This window comes from Callospermophilus lateralis, chromosome 14 (assembly GCF_048772815.1).
Source record: "Callospermophilus lateralis isolate mCalLat2 chromosome 14, mCalLat2.hap1, whole genome shotgun sequence".
Taxonomy (NCBI): Eukaryota; Metazoa; Chordata; class Mammalia; order Rodentia; family Sciuridae; genus Callospermophilus; species Callospermophilus lateralis.
This window is the reverse complement of record NC_135318.1, coordinates 68309842-68321618: the sequence shown is the minus strand read 5'-3', so window position 1 is coordinate 68321618 and position 11777 is coordinate 68309842. Positions and strand designations below refer to the sequence as shown.

At 35.3% G+C, this 11777-nt stretch overlaps 1 pseudogene; it reads left to right on the top strand.

Annotated features, from left to right (window-relative positions):
• Positions 1-2191: 2191 nt before the first annotated feature.
• LOC143380016 (tubulin alpha-1C chain pseudogene) lies at positions 2192-11218 on the top strand (annotated as a pseudogene).
• Positions 11219-11777: the final 559 nt, after the last annotated feature.

The following is an 11777-nucleotide window of genomic DNA, read 5'->3' as shown; positions in this document are numbered from 1 at the left end:
ACCATTGAGCTACACTTCCAGCCCTTTTTATTTTCTTTTGAGACAGGGTCTCACTAAGTTTCCCTTTTTAGCCTTGAACTTGCAATCTTCCTGCCTTGGCTTCTAGAATAGCTGGGAGTACAGGATTGTGTTACCCATCCCCTGTAAGAGGTTTTGTTTTTGGTTTTGTCTCTTACACCAAGATTTGAGCTGATTCATAGTGGGGTAGGGAAAGGAAACATGGGAGGAATAGGCGAACTCTAGATAGGTCAGAGGGGTTGGAGGACAAGGGAGGGCACAGGGGTTAGAAATGATGGTGGAATGTGATGATCATGATTATCCAAAATACATGTATGAAGACATGAATTGATGTGAGTATATTTTGTATACAACCAGAGATATGAAAAATTGTGTTCTATATGAATAATAAGAATTGTAATGCATTCAGCTGTCATGTATAAATAAAAAAAAAAGAAAAAGAAAATAATTAAATAGTATCTAGCCAAATTTTTGCAGTACACAAATACATATGTTACAAAATATAACTATGGGATAGGTACTTTCATGTAACAAGGTCTTAATTAAGAGGGCATGGAACACACCTAGTACTTGGCTTGATGGAATTCAAAGTGTAAGAAGACTTAAAAATTCAGTGAGAGAAAAAAGAAAACACATTTTGAAAGAAAATAATAATTTCACAATGAACAACTGAGCACATTTCGAAAGAATTTGCAATGGAAACTTGAAAGGGAAATGACAATTACAGTCTGACTGAGAAGGACATATGACATTATGAACAAAAAGAGAGAGAGAAAATAATGTTCAGCTCTCCAGCCGTGAATAAAGACATGACTGAAAACAAAATGAAGAAACTTCAATCTCTAAGAAACCAGCCAAAATACTCTCTAGGCTGAGAAATAACAGCAAATTGTAGGAATTCCTAGCTTATTATTCACTAAGCCATCACAGTTTGAACCTAGGATACTTTTTAGACCCTTAAATATTCAGAGGTCTCTTCTCAATGTAAGTGAAGTCCAAATCATTATTATTCACTCTTTAAAGAAGGTCAAATACCCTAGAATTAGTATTATTAGACACATATGTGTTGTTCAGAAACTGAAAGAAACCTAGGTCAGAATTTAGGCATTGAGACGGATGTAACTGGCTGAAACAGTTGACCTTTCTGTATTTTATTATCTTCTTATGCTTTAACCTGACAATTGTCCATATTTTCTGGAACAGAAACTGCCTTGGGAAAACAGTGATGGACAGAAAAGTTGCCTCTGGTGCCTCAGTATTAATTATATCAGTATTCCTAGTTTCCTCTCAGGCATTTGATTTCTAAATTCCAATTTCATGAAGCATGACTAGAAGATATCTTTTAACTAATATTTTTTTGCATCAGAACATTTCTTGAATAATATTAGATTTAGAGAAATCAAAAGTCTCAACAACCACCTTATGGTTAGATTCCTCATTCTTTGCCAATGAGAGCAGCTAGCTCAAATATATGGGCAAGGCAATTAACCTCAGAAACCAATTTGAGAAACAGTGATTACATGGTAGGAAAACAAAAAATGTGTGTGTGTGTGTGTGTGTGTGTGTGTGTGTGTGTGTGTGTACGTGTGCAGGTGCATGTGTGTAGGGGGGGTGTTTGATCACAGAGAACCTAATCCAAGGAAATACCCAAGGTCTAGCTTTTCACTGTCTCTTTCTTATCAAAAGACTTGGCTTCTAACTATGAGGCCAATGGGGCAGGAGCCATAAAATTGTTAACATTTTTTAAACTAGATTTAGTACATCCCAGAGCTTACCGATTTGTTAAGCTTCTAGAAGGCAGAAATATGCCTTGTGTATTTACCATAAACTTTGTGGTGTGTGTGTGTGTGTGTGTGTGTGTGTGTGTATACACACACACAAATATGTATATATATTTTAAAATATAATACCCTGGACTTCTCCTCAATGACCAATCACAAAGATATTAATGGTCACCATGTGTATATTGACATACTAAGCACTATTTACAATAATAAAAAGGATTACTGGAGAAATTATGATTTACCTGCTTGGGCAATTTTATACATTATCTCCATTCATCAGATATGCCAAATAAAATCAGAGAGATTAGGTGTCTTTTCCATAGGCATGCTGCTAAAAGATGGTGAGATATAAAAAAGGGAATATTTCTGGGAGGAGGATATGTACCCTGGAGCACTCTAATTGTGCCTTCATGGTAGACCTTGAGGTCATTTGTGACATATTTTTCAGAAACCTTGACATTGAGCGCCCCAACCTGCACTAACCTTAACCACCTCATTCGTCAGATTCTGTCTTCCATCACTGCTTCCCTCAGACTTGATGGAGCCCTAAATGTTGACCTGAAATTCTAGGCCAACCTGGTGTCCTATCCCTGCATCTACTTCCCTCTGGCCACACATGTACCTGTCATCTCTGCTGAGGGAGCCTACCGTGAACAGCTTTCTGTAGCAGAGATCACCAATGCTTGCTTTGAATCCTCTAACCAGATGGTAAAATGTGTTCTTCCCCATGGTAAATACATGGCTTGATGGCTATTGTACCCTGGTGATGTGGTCCCCAAAGATGTGAATCCTGCCATTGCCACATCATAACCAAGCATACTATCCAGTTTGTGGATTGGTGCTCCTCTGGCTTCAAGTTTGGCAGCCTCCTGGTAGAGGCCTGGCTAAAGTACAGCATGCTGTGGGCACATTTAACAACACCTCAGCTGTTGCTGAGGCTTAGGCTCGCCTGAATTACAAGTTTGACCTAATGTATGCCAAGTGTGCCATTGTTCACTAGCACATGGGCAAAGCAATGGAGGAAAAAGAGTTTGCTCAGTCCTGCAAGGACATGGCTGCCCAAGAGAAAGATTATGAAGAGGCTGGAGCAGGTAGTGCTGACAGAGAGGAAGAGGGTGAAAAGTATTACCATTTCTGCTGCAATTTCATACTCCATTGTCTTGCATTTGTCTTATGTCTCTTCTTTGTAATTAATTTTATTTTTTAGCTCTAAACTATCAATAAATATATTTCCATTTTAAATTAAAAAAAACAGTTAAGAGAGTTTTGAAAATCAAGTTATAAAACCCACGAAGGTTGACAGATAAACCAGTATGTTAAACTAAGTTTGAATTTCATAAAAACAAAGTGATTTTTAGTGTAAGTATATCCCATACAACATTTAGAAAAGTGAAATACTACATAGGAAATATACTAATTTTTTTTAATTTGTTTATCTAAATTTCAAACTTAACTTGCTTGAAGACCTATATTTTTATTTAGTAAATCTGGTAACCATACACATGATATATTCTAATTCCCATAAATTTTGTTTGCACCTTAGTTGATATCATTAAAATATATATCAGAAGAATTTTAAAAGTCATTTGGAACTTGTAGAGAAGCAACATCTACTTGCTGAGAACTGTGCTGAGACAGAAGATACATGACAAGTTCTTTTACTTTCAAAGAGTTCATAATCAAGTCAGGCAGAGAAACCCCATAAAAAGTAGCAGTGAACAATAGGAGAAAATGAGCTAGAAAGTATTAGATTGTGAGTTAAGAATAGAGGGCAATCAAAACAATGATGACTAGCAAGAGAAGATGTACCAGCGGAGTAGAAAGGAGGTCAAGTTGGAACTGTGAGCCTGTCTGAGAAAAGTATTCTTCTAACTTCCACATAACCCCTCCCCGTCTTGGGTAAGTCCAGTGCCTACTGTTGACTGTGCGCAATGGAAGCCCAAGTCCCTCAAGCAGAAAAATGTGCTCATCAGGAGAGGAAGAATGAGAAAGCGCAGACAATGATGTAAAGGTAAAATGACATTTTGATGAGAGAATAGTAGTTGTTCTAAAAGGGAAGATCCCAGAGAGCAGTACAGCAGCACCTCGGAATCTGTGAGAAATGCACAGCCTCTGGTTTCACCCCAGAAATACCAGCATTTCTAGGGGTAAGACGCAGCAATCACAATTTTAACAACCCCTCTAGAGAGTCTGATGCATAGTAACAGAACAACTGAAACAGAGCTTGCAAAGATATTTTCCTTTTTCTTTCAACCAAAGCAGCCATTGTAGAATGTATCTACAGTACAAAGGATAATCTCCAATATCAAGTACAAAGTTGAGAGACAGAAAGACAGTATTCAGACACCTAACTGTCCTAAGCATTTCATGCCTCCTTGAAACCATTCAAAGTTGCTGCCAGGTGGCAGAAGAATCATGATGAAGAGATCAAATCAAAATTCTTAGCGGACTATTCTCCTAGAGATGGTAACTACCACTTTCAAGTATTTAATCATTTTATTCTTACAACAGTTAACCAATGTGATCTACTATTATTGAAATAGTTTGATATTATTTTATTCTGGTAAAACAGCATATTTCACTAAAATGTAATGCAAAAAAAATAAGTTTCTATGGGAATATTTTTAAAGTTTCAAATAGAACTTGAGAATAAAGAGCTCAAGGGGATATTTAAAGTTTTAGAACAGCTACTTATGAATAATAATAATAGCTGATGCTTACTGAGTGGTGGCTGTCAGATTCCCTATGGAGATGTGTATATGTTTGTGTGTGTGTATATATATGTCTGTATCTCTACGTGTATGTGTGTGTGTGTGTCTATATATATATATATGTACATATATATATATATATATATATATATATATATATATATATATGAATACATAGTCAATTTATCTTCACAGAAACCCTACGGATAATATTATTATTTTTATATGGGAAAAGTGAGACATCTATAGGTTACAAAGTTTGCTTAATGTCATAAGCAAAGTAGGATAAGAACTATGTTTACAAATGAGGCAGTCTTTCTGTAGAGCCCAAGCTCTTAACCATAACAATGAACCACTTTCCATATTTTAGCAATAACTCAACATTTAGAAGCAAAAAAACTCCATGGGATCATTGATAAATATTAACTAGTTTATGAAAAGAGATAAACTATGAAATATCAATTGAGATTTAAGTAAATGTTGCAATTATTAAAATTAGGATTTAAAAAGAAACAAATTTCTAAAGTCAGAAAAAAGGAAAAGTGTAACATAGATAGAGAATAGTATAATAATTATAACAACAATTCTTTGCAGCTCTTTGAAGTATTCTGTATAAGTTTATTTTCAAAAATACCAAAATGTTGTAAGTTGTAACCATTTATGATTACAATCTGTTATATTGCACATATATATGTGTATTTATATACATTCCCCCTTATAAAAATTTTCTCTCACGAAATATATTAAATATAAATGAGGCTTTTTCATTGTTCAGAGATTGTATTATAAACATTCATTCTAGTGCTGTTAGGTATTATGAGAGTTGGGAAATATGGGGCATATCTGCCCAGTTACAAACAGTATGACTCGTAGTTACTTTTACATATATGTATGGCACAAGAGGGCAGAAATGTGTTGTGGAATAACAAAGAGTCCTGTTATGTCTAAACTCTCAAAATTCAATCATTTTACTTCTAAATATCTCTGCATTAACCAAGGAGCTTTTAGGAACATCTCATATTCAAACCATAACAGAATGCTATTGAGATTGCCCAGGTAACAGTAGATGAAGGTTTGAATTAGAGACTTTCAAAAGGCATTTACAGAATGAGTCAGAAACTTTCCAGTTTCAGAATTAATACTAGATAAGAAGGAGAAAGAAGAAGAAGTTAGGGTTGGTTTTGAAATTCAAGCTTTTAAGTGATAGCCAGTGGCACCATTAGTAAGAAACACTAAATTAAGCAGCTTTCCAGTCTACTTCCATCACAGCCTCATCATTGAGACAACTGTCTTTATGTTGAAAATGATGAGATGTGGTTCTATAAGGTTTCTTCCTCCCATTTATAAAGTTCCATAATCTTAAGCAAATAATTTTGAAATTAAAAGCAACAGAAGCATCTTTCCAGAAATATAATGAATATATAAGGAGACAGGCGTTACTGATAGGTAGAGAACTATCCCAAAGTCAATTTCTAAGAGGTTTATAGATATCATTTGCAAACACACACACACACACACACACACACACACACACACACACACACTATAAATGAGATATTTGAATCAATTTCTGTTCCATATTCTTGTTAGCAATTTAATAACACCTAATTTGCTGATAACTACTGCATCATTTTATGTTACCTAAAATAAGAAACTTTTGTAAAGTTGAATTTGGGGTTATAGTCTGAAGAATCCAACTATCAACCATGCTTAAGAAGTGGGTAAAACATTTAAGTAGCAATTTGCAACTATTGCCTTATGGCAATAAACAACAACAACAACAGTTTTTATTTTTTTGCTAGTTTTCTTGATTAACAGCTTAAACGAACTCTTTCTTTGAACATCCTTTGAGTAATGTGGTCTTTAAAAAATGATCTTAATAATTAATATAGTTCAGAAAAAAGAATTTGGATGAAAATCAAGATATACCCAAGTATTATTTGGTCTTAACCCTTCAACTTCCTCTGCATGCTTTTCTAAACTTACTTCAAATTTTAAGAGAGAAAATAACTTCGTAGCACGTATACTTTCTTAAGAGTTTTTTTTTTTCCTATAGACCATTTTCAGACTCTGTCCTTTGATATTTTCCAGTATCTGATTCTACTCCCACTGTGTAAAATTTTCTCATTTTGCTTTTGGTCCATCCCCCAAAATAATCCTTTTACCACCAGTACAAGCCATTCTTTGCCATCTGTACAACTTCCTCTTTGTTTTTTCCTCTCAAGAATTATTTTTCCTGCCTCTTCTAATGTGAATCCTATAAATGTTGAGAACTAATGCTCTAGAAACCCCATTCTTAACACTCCACTCTGGTCTACCCTGAGATTCATCTTCCTGAACTGTATGTTGCATCCAATAACTTAAACTCATCCACAATTAACCCCACAATTTGCTTTACCTTATATGTTTTATTATTCCAACTAGATTTTTCTTCTCTGCCACCATGGGTAATATCATCATCTCTCTCTGACAACTTTGTTCAGTACTTGCCTAAGTGATGGAGACACTTGTAGATCGACACACTTAGGCATTTTCTTTAAAATTCCTATCTTTGGTTATGGTAATGAAGTGTAGTGAAAAACCTCTACTCAAAATGCCACCTGAATCCATGGGCTCTACATCTTCCAATTCAATCAGTCATGAATTGAAAATATTTGAAAAAACAGTAACATCTATATTGAAAATGTATAGGCCTTTTCATTATTTTCTAAACAATACAGTATAACAATTATTTGCATAGCATATGCACAGTATTAGGCATTATACATATAGAGATGTTTTAAAACACATGCACATGTGTAGGTTATATGCAAACAATACACCAAGTTACATTAGAGACTTGAGTGATGCAGAATTTGGTATCAGAGGGGGTCCTGGCACTAACACCATGATAATTGTTTTGTGTTTATTTAATGAGTTGGTTTAAATGATGCCTTTTGTTTATTTTTCAATGAGCATTTAAATAGCTACTATGTTTAAAATATTGTAATAAATAGAGTTAAATATAATACAATACAATAAACCACCAGAAAATATCAATGATATACAACAATCAGTATTTGTCTTTATCACACATGTCTAAAGACCATCTCAAATTCAGTTAATTTAGGCTGGGCTAAACTGTGTTTGTCTTCATGTACTACGTTTGTTCTAGATCTTCTCCTAGGGATTCCTCATTGTCCTTGGAGTTTGGACAATGTAAGGTGTTTTTTCTGAACTCCACTTTAGAGTTCCATAAAATAAGATACATCTGAGAAAAATTATGTGAAACACAACTATAGCTGAAAGCATGACTAAATTATGGCAAAACCTTGTTAACTACAGGAGAATAGATTGGCAGGGGTTGGAATCTGAGCTCAGATATATACATGGAGGAGAAGACCAAGGTAAAGATGTAGGATAAATCATAGCATAGTGTGCAGAATGGGAATCAAGTATGTTTAACAGATGTTACACAAGTATGTTCCATGTAAAGGAGAGAAAGAGTTTTGTCTAGAAATCTAAACAAATCTGAGAATCTTGAATGTTTGTGATGGTAGTGAGCAGTTGGTATTGTGTAATTTATGAGCAGGTCATAGTGTAATAACCATCAGAGGCTGCATACTTGTGAGAAATTTGGAGATATATTGTTTGTGAAGACAAAAATCTCAACCCTAGCCAGGTACAGTGGCTCACGCCTGTAATCCCAGAGGCTCGGGAGGCTGAGGCAGGAGATCGAAAGCTCAAAGCCAGCCTCAGCAAAAGTGAGGCACTAAGCAACTCAGTGAGACCCTGTCTCTAAATAAAATACAAAATAGGGCTGGGGATGTGGCTCAGTAGTGGAGTCCCTCTGAGTTCAATCCCTGGTTCAAAATAAATAAATTAATTAAATTAAATAAACAAAACTTCAACCTTCTAAGAAACACACATGCACACACACAGACACACACACACACACACACATACACACACACACACTTATAAGAATCAGAACACTCTTATAATCTCACGCTCCAGCAATAAAGCAAGGCTTGATCATTGGAACTTAGGTACTAACAAGTCAAATCTAGCTGATTTCACAAAGTTGAAATCTTTTTAATTAAGATATGGAGAATTTAAACACCTCAATATTACCCTTGACTGGATAGAGGCTGTACTTGCAGAAAAGAGCCAAGAAACACCTGCTGTGGGAAAGGAAAATAGGATGACTATTAGCAAAAACCCAATACATTCTAAAATGTGTTGGTGGATTGTTAGGTAGTAAAACTGTCTTGATAAAATTTTCTTAAATCTCTAACTTCTGAAACTGTGCTAGTTCAAAGAAACTGCTATACAACATGTATAGAATATTTACCTCCAGCCAAATATTAACAAAACAAATAATATAATCTATATGAAACTAGTCCACCATTAATATGTGAAAGTGTTATATTTTGACTTCACTTTAAAGAAAATTCTGTCTGGGCTGGCATTGCAGCTCAACAGTAGAGCATTTGCTTCTCATGGGTGAGGCATTGGGTTCAATCCTTGGCACCACATAAAAATTAATAAATAAGATAATGATATTGTGTCCATCTACAACTAGAAAAAAATTTAAAAAAGAAAATTCTCTATACAAAAATGAAAAGGAACCCCCAAAAATGTATCTTTATACAACTTTTTCTGTTATATAAAACAAAAAAAAATTATACCTAGAAAATTTTCAACCTAGAAAGAAAGAAAACCGGAAATGTTAAATTATTTCTCTGCAGTAAAAATGCCAGTGTCTTCAAGTCCAATCACATATATCCAACTTTCACAAAATTCTGATATTAGGGGTACTCCAGTGTCTCACAGTATTATAGAATTTCCTATGGCCTTGGAATTTTTGTACCTTCAAGAGATGATTATGATTATGATGATGATAATAAAAAATGATCATGATCATGATAATAAAAATCAGATGCCAGCTATTATTTACTGAAGAAAAGAAATAATTCAGGGCGCACCTTCTCAATTATTATATTTCACATTGATGAATTTTCAATGTAAATGATATTAGTATATTTCATCAATCAGAAATAGGCTCAAAGAATTCTTTTGACTTCTTTAAGTTTCCACGGCAGGTAAGTAGAAGTTGTTCTGCAAATTTAATCCCAAGTCTATGATGTGGAACTTATATTCCAGAAAATGAGAAAGAAAGTGTTGTTTCTTCTCTAAAGGACATAAAATTTTATCATGCATGTTTCTTCCCTTATTCCCACACAGATACTTGAAAGTTTATCCAAATATGTCCAAGGTCCAAGGGGGAACTTTAAGACATAATCTTAAGGAATTATATACCTTGAATATGTATTGACAAATGTCCCTGGTAGTAATTAGCTAGGAAGAACTTGTTTATATCATTGACAGAACCTTGTATATTATCTGTGGTGATGAGAAAGACAAGAGAAACTTGTATCAATGAAAAAGTAGAAAACCAATCTATAGACCGAGACAGTAACAGATACTAAGAGTCAGATATCAGATTCAAGACATATTTACACCCAATTTGCCATTGAAATGACCATTATGATGTAAGAAAAAAAATAAAAATTCCAACTGTGATTAAATAAGTCAATCTCTTGTTTTAGTTGGCTTTTTCACTGCTCTGACTAAAAGCTTGACAAAAATAATTTTAGAGGAGGAAAAGTTTATTTAGGGCTACACGGTTTCAAAGTTCTCAGTCCACAGACAGCTGGCTCCATTCCTTGGGGCTCAAGGTAAGGCAGAACATCATGGTGGAAGAGTGTGGTGGAGGGAAGCAGCTCACATGATGATCAGAAAGAAGAGAGAGAGATTCCACTCACTAAATACAAAATATATACACAAGGCATGCCTCCAAAGGTCTACCTTCTCCAGCCACACCCTGCTAGCCTATGGGTACCACTCAGTTAATCCCATAAGGGGATTTATTAACTGATTGGGTTAAGGCTTTCATAACCCAATCATTTCTCTTCTAAACCTTCTTGTATTGTTTCACACATAAACTTTCGGGTAACACCTAATATCTAAGTCATAAAACTTGTTAAGAGTCTGAGAAAAATTTTAAGTGCCCATTTTTGTTACCCCCCACAGATAGATTGAGGATATCAAGCTATTCTGACATCATGCAGCATGCAGGTAATCAGGCACACCCCTTGTCATTTCACCGAACAGCCCAAAAAATTTCATACTGATAGAGTGATTTGTTCAAAGTCATATAATTAGCAGTGGTCGCACTAAATGCACATGTTTTTTTTCTTCGTACAGGACTGATGTGGACTAGATTGTGTTCCCCACAGTGTGACTGTATTTGGTGATGGGATCCCGGAGGTTGTCAAGCTTAAATGACGTTCTCAGGGAAGAGCCTCGATGAGGGCATTAGTACCCTTATCCAAAAAGACACCAGACTCTGCTTTTCCTCTTTGGCTACCAGATGAAGATAAGAGTGAGAGAGTGGCCATCTGAAAGACAAAAGGAAAGTTTTCCTTACACATTGGTGCACATCTTGATCTTGGAGTTGCTAGCTTCCAGAACTTTGAAAAAAAAATAAATTTCAGTTACTTAAGCTATTCAGTCTATGATACTTTTCTATGATAGCTGGGGCTGACTAGAATAAGGGCCAGCTGTTCCCCCTTCTTACTCTCTAGCTGTGTGAAAGCCAAGGGCCCCCAGACTGGAAAGGAGGACTCTGAAGGCAACATTCCTACTATCTTTTTGCTTTGACATCTGCTGTGATTTGAACATGTCCTCTCCAAAATTTGGATGCTGCTATTGTGATGTATTACAAGGCTGGTGCTTTAAGAAGTGGCCGTGAAAGCTGCTCCTTCTTGGATGGAATTAAAGTTCCTATGAAAGATGCTTCAGGCAATATTTGGCTGACTTGCTTTTCCATCTCCCTCAACGTGAAGACTGAACTCCTCTTTGTGGAGGTTGTAGCAACAAAGGATACTTGGAAGCAGAAAATGGACCCGATGAGAGAAGACAACCTGCTGACTTCTTGATATTGAACTCCTCAGCCTATGGAACTGTGAAAAAAATAAATATTTGTTCTTTACAAATTATCCATTCTTGGGTTTTATTGTAGCAAACCATACAAACTAAGGCAATATCCCTTTCAACAATATACCTTGATCTCATTTCCTCTTTCCTCTCAAGGGGCTTTCCTACGATAAGCTTTAAATGCAGTGTAGGTGACAAGACTCTGAAAATGGTCCTCAAAAATCTTTATGCAAATTAAGAAGAGGACTGTGTTCTATAGTTGAGCTTCTAAGGTCGACGCATA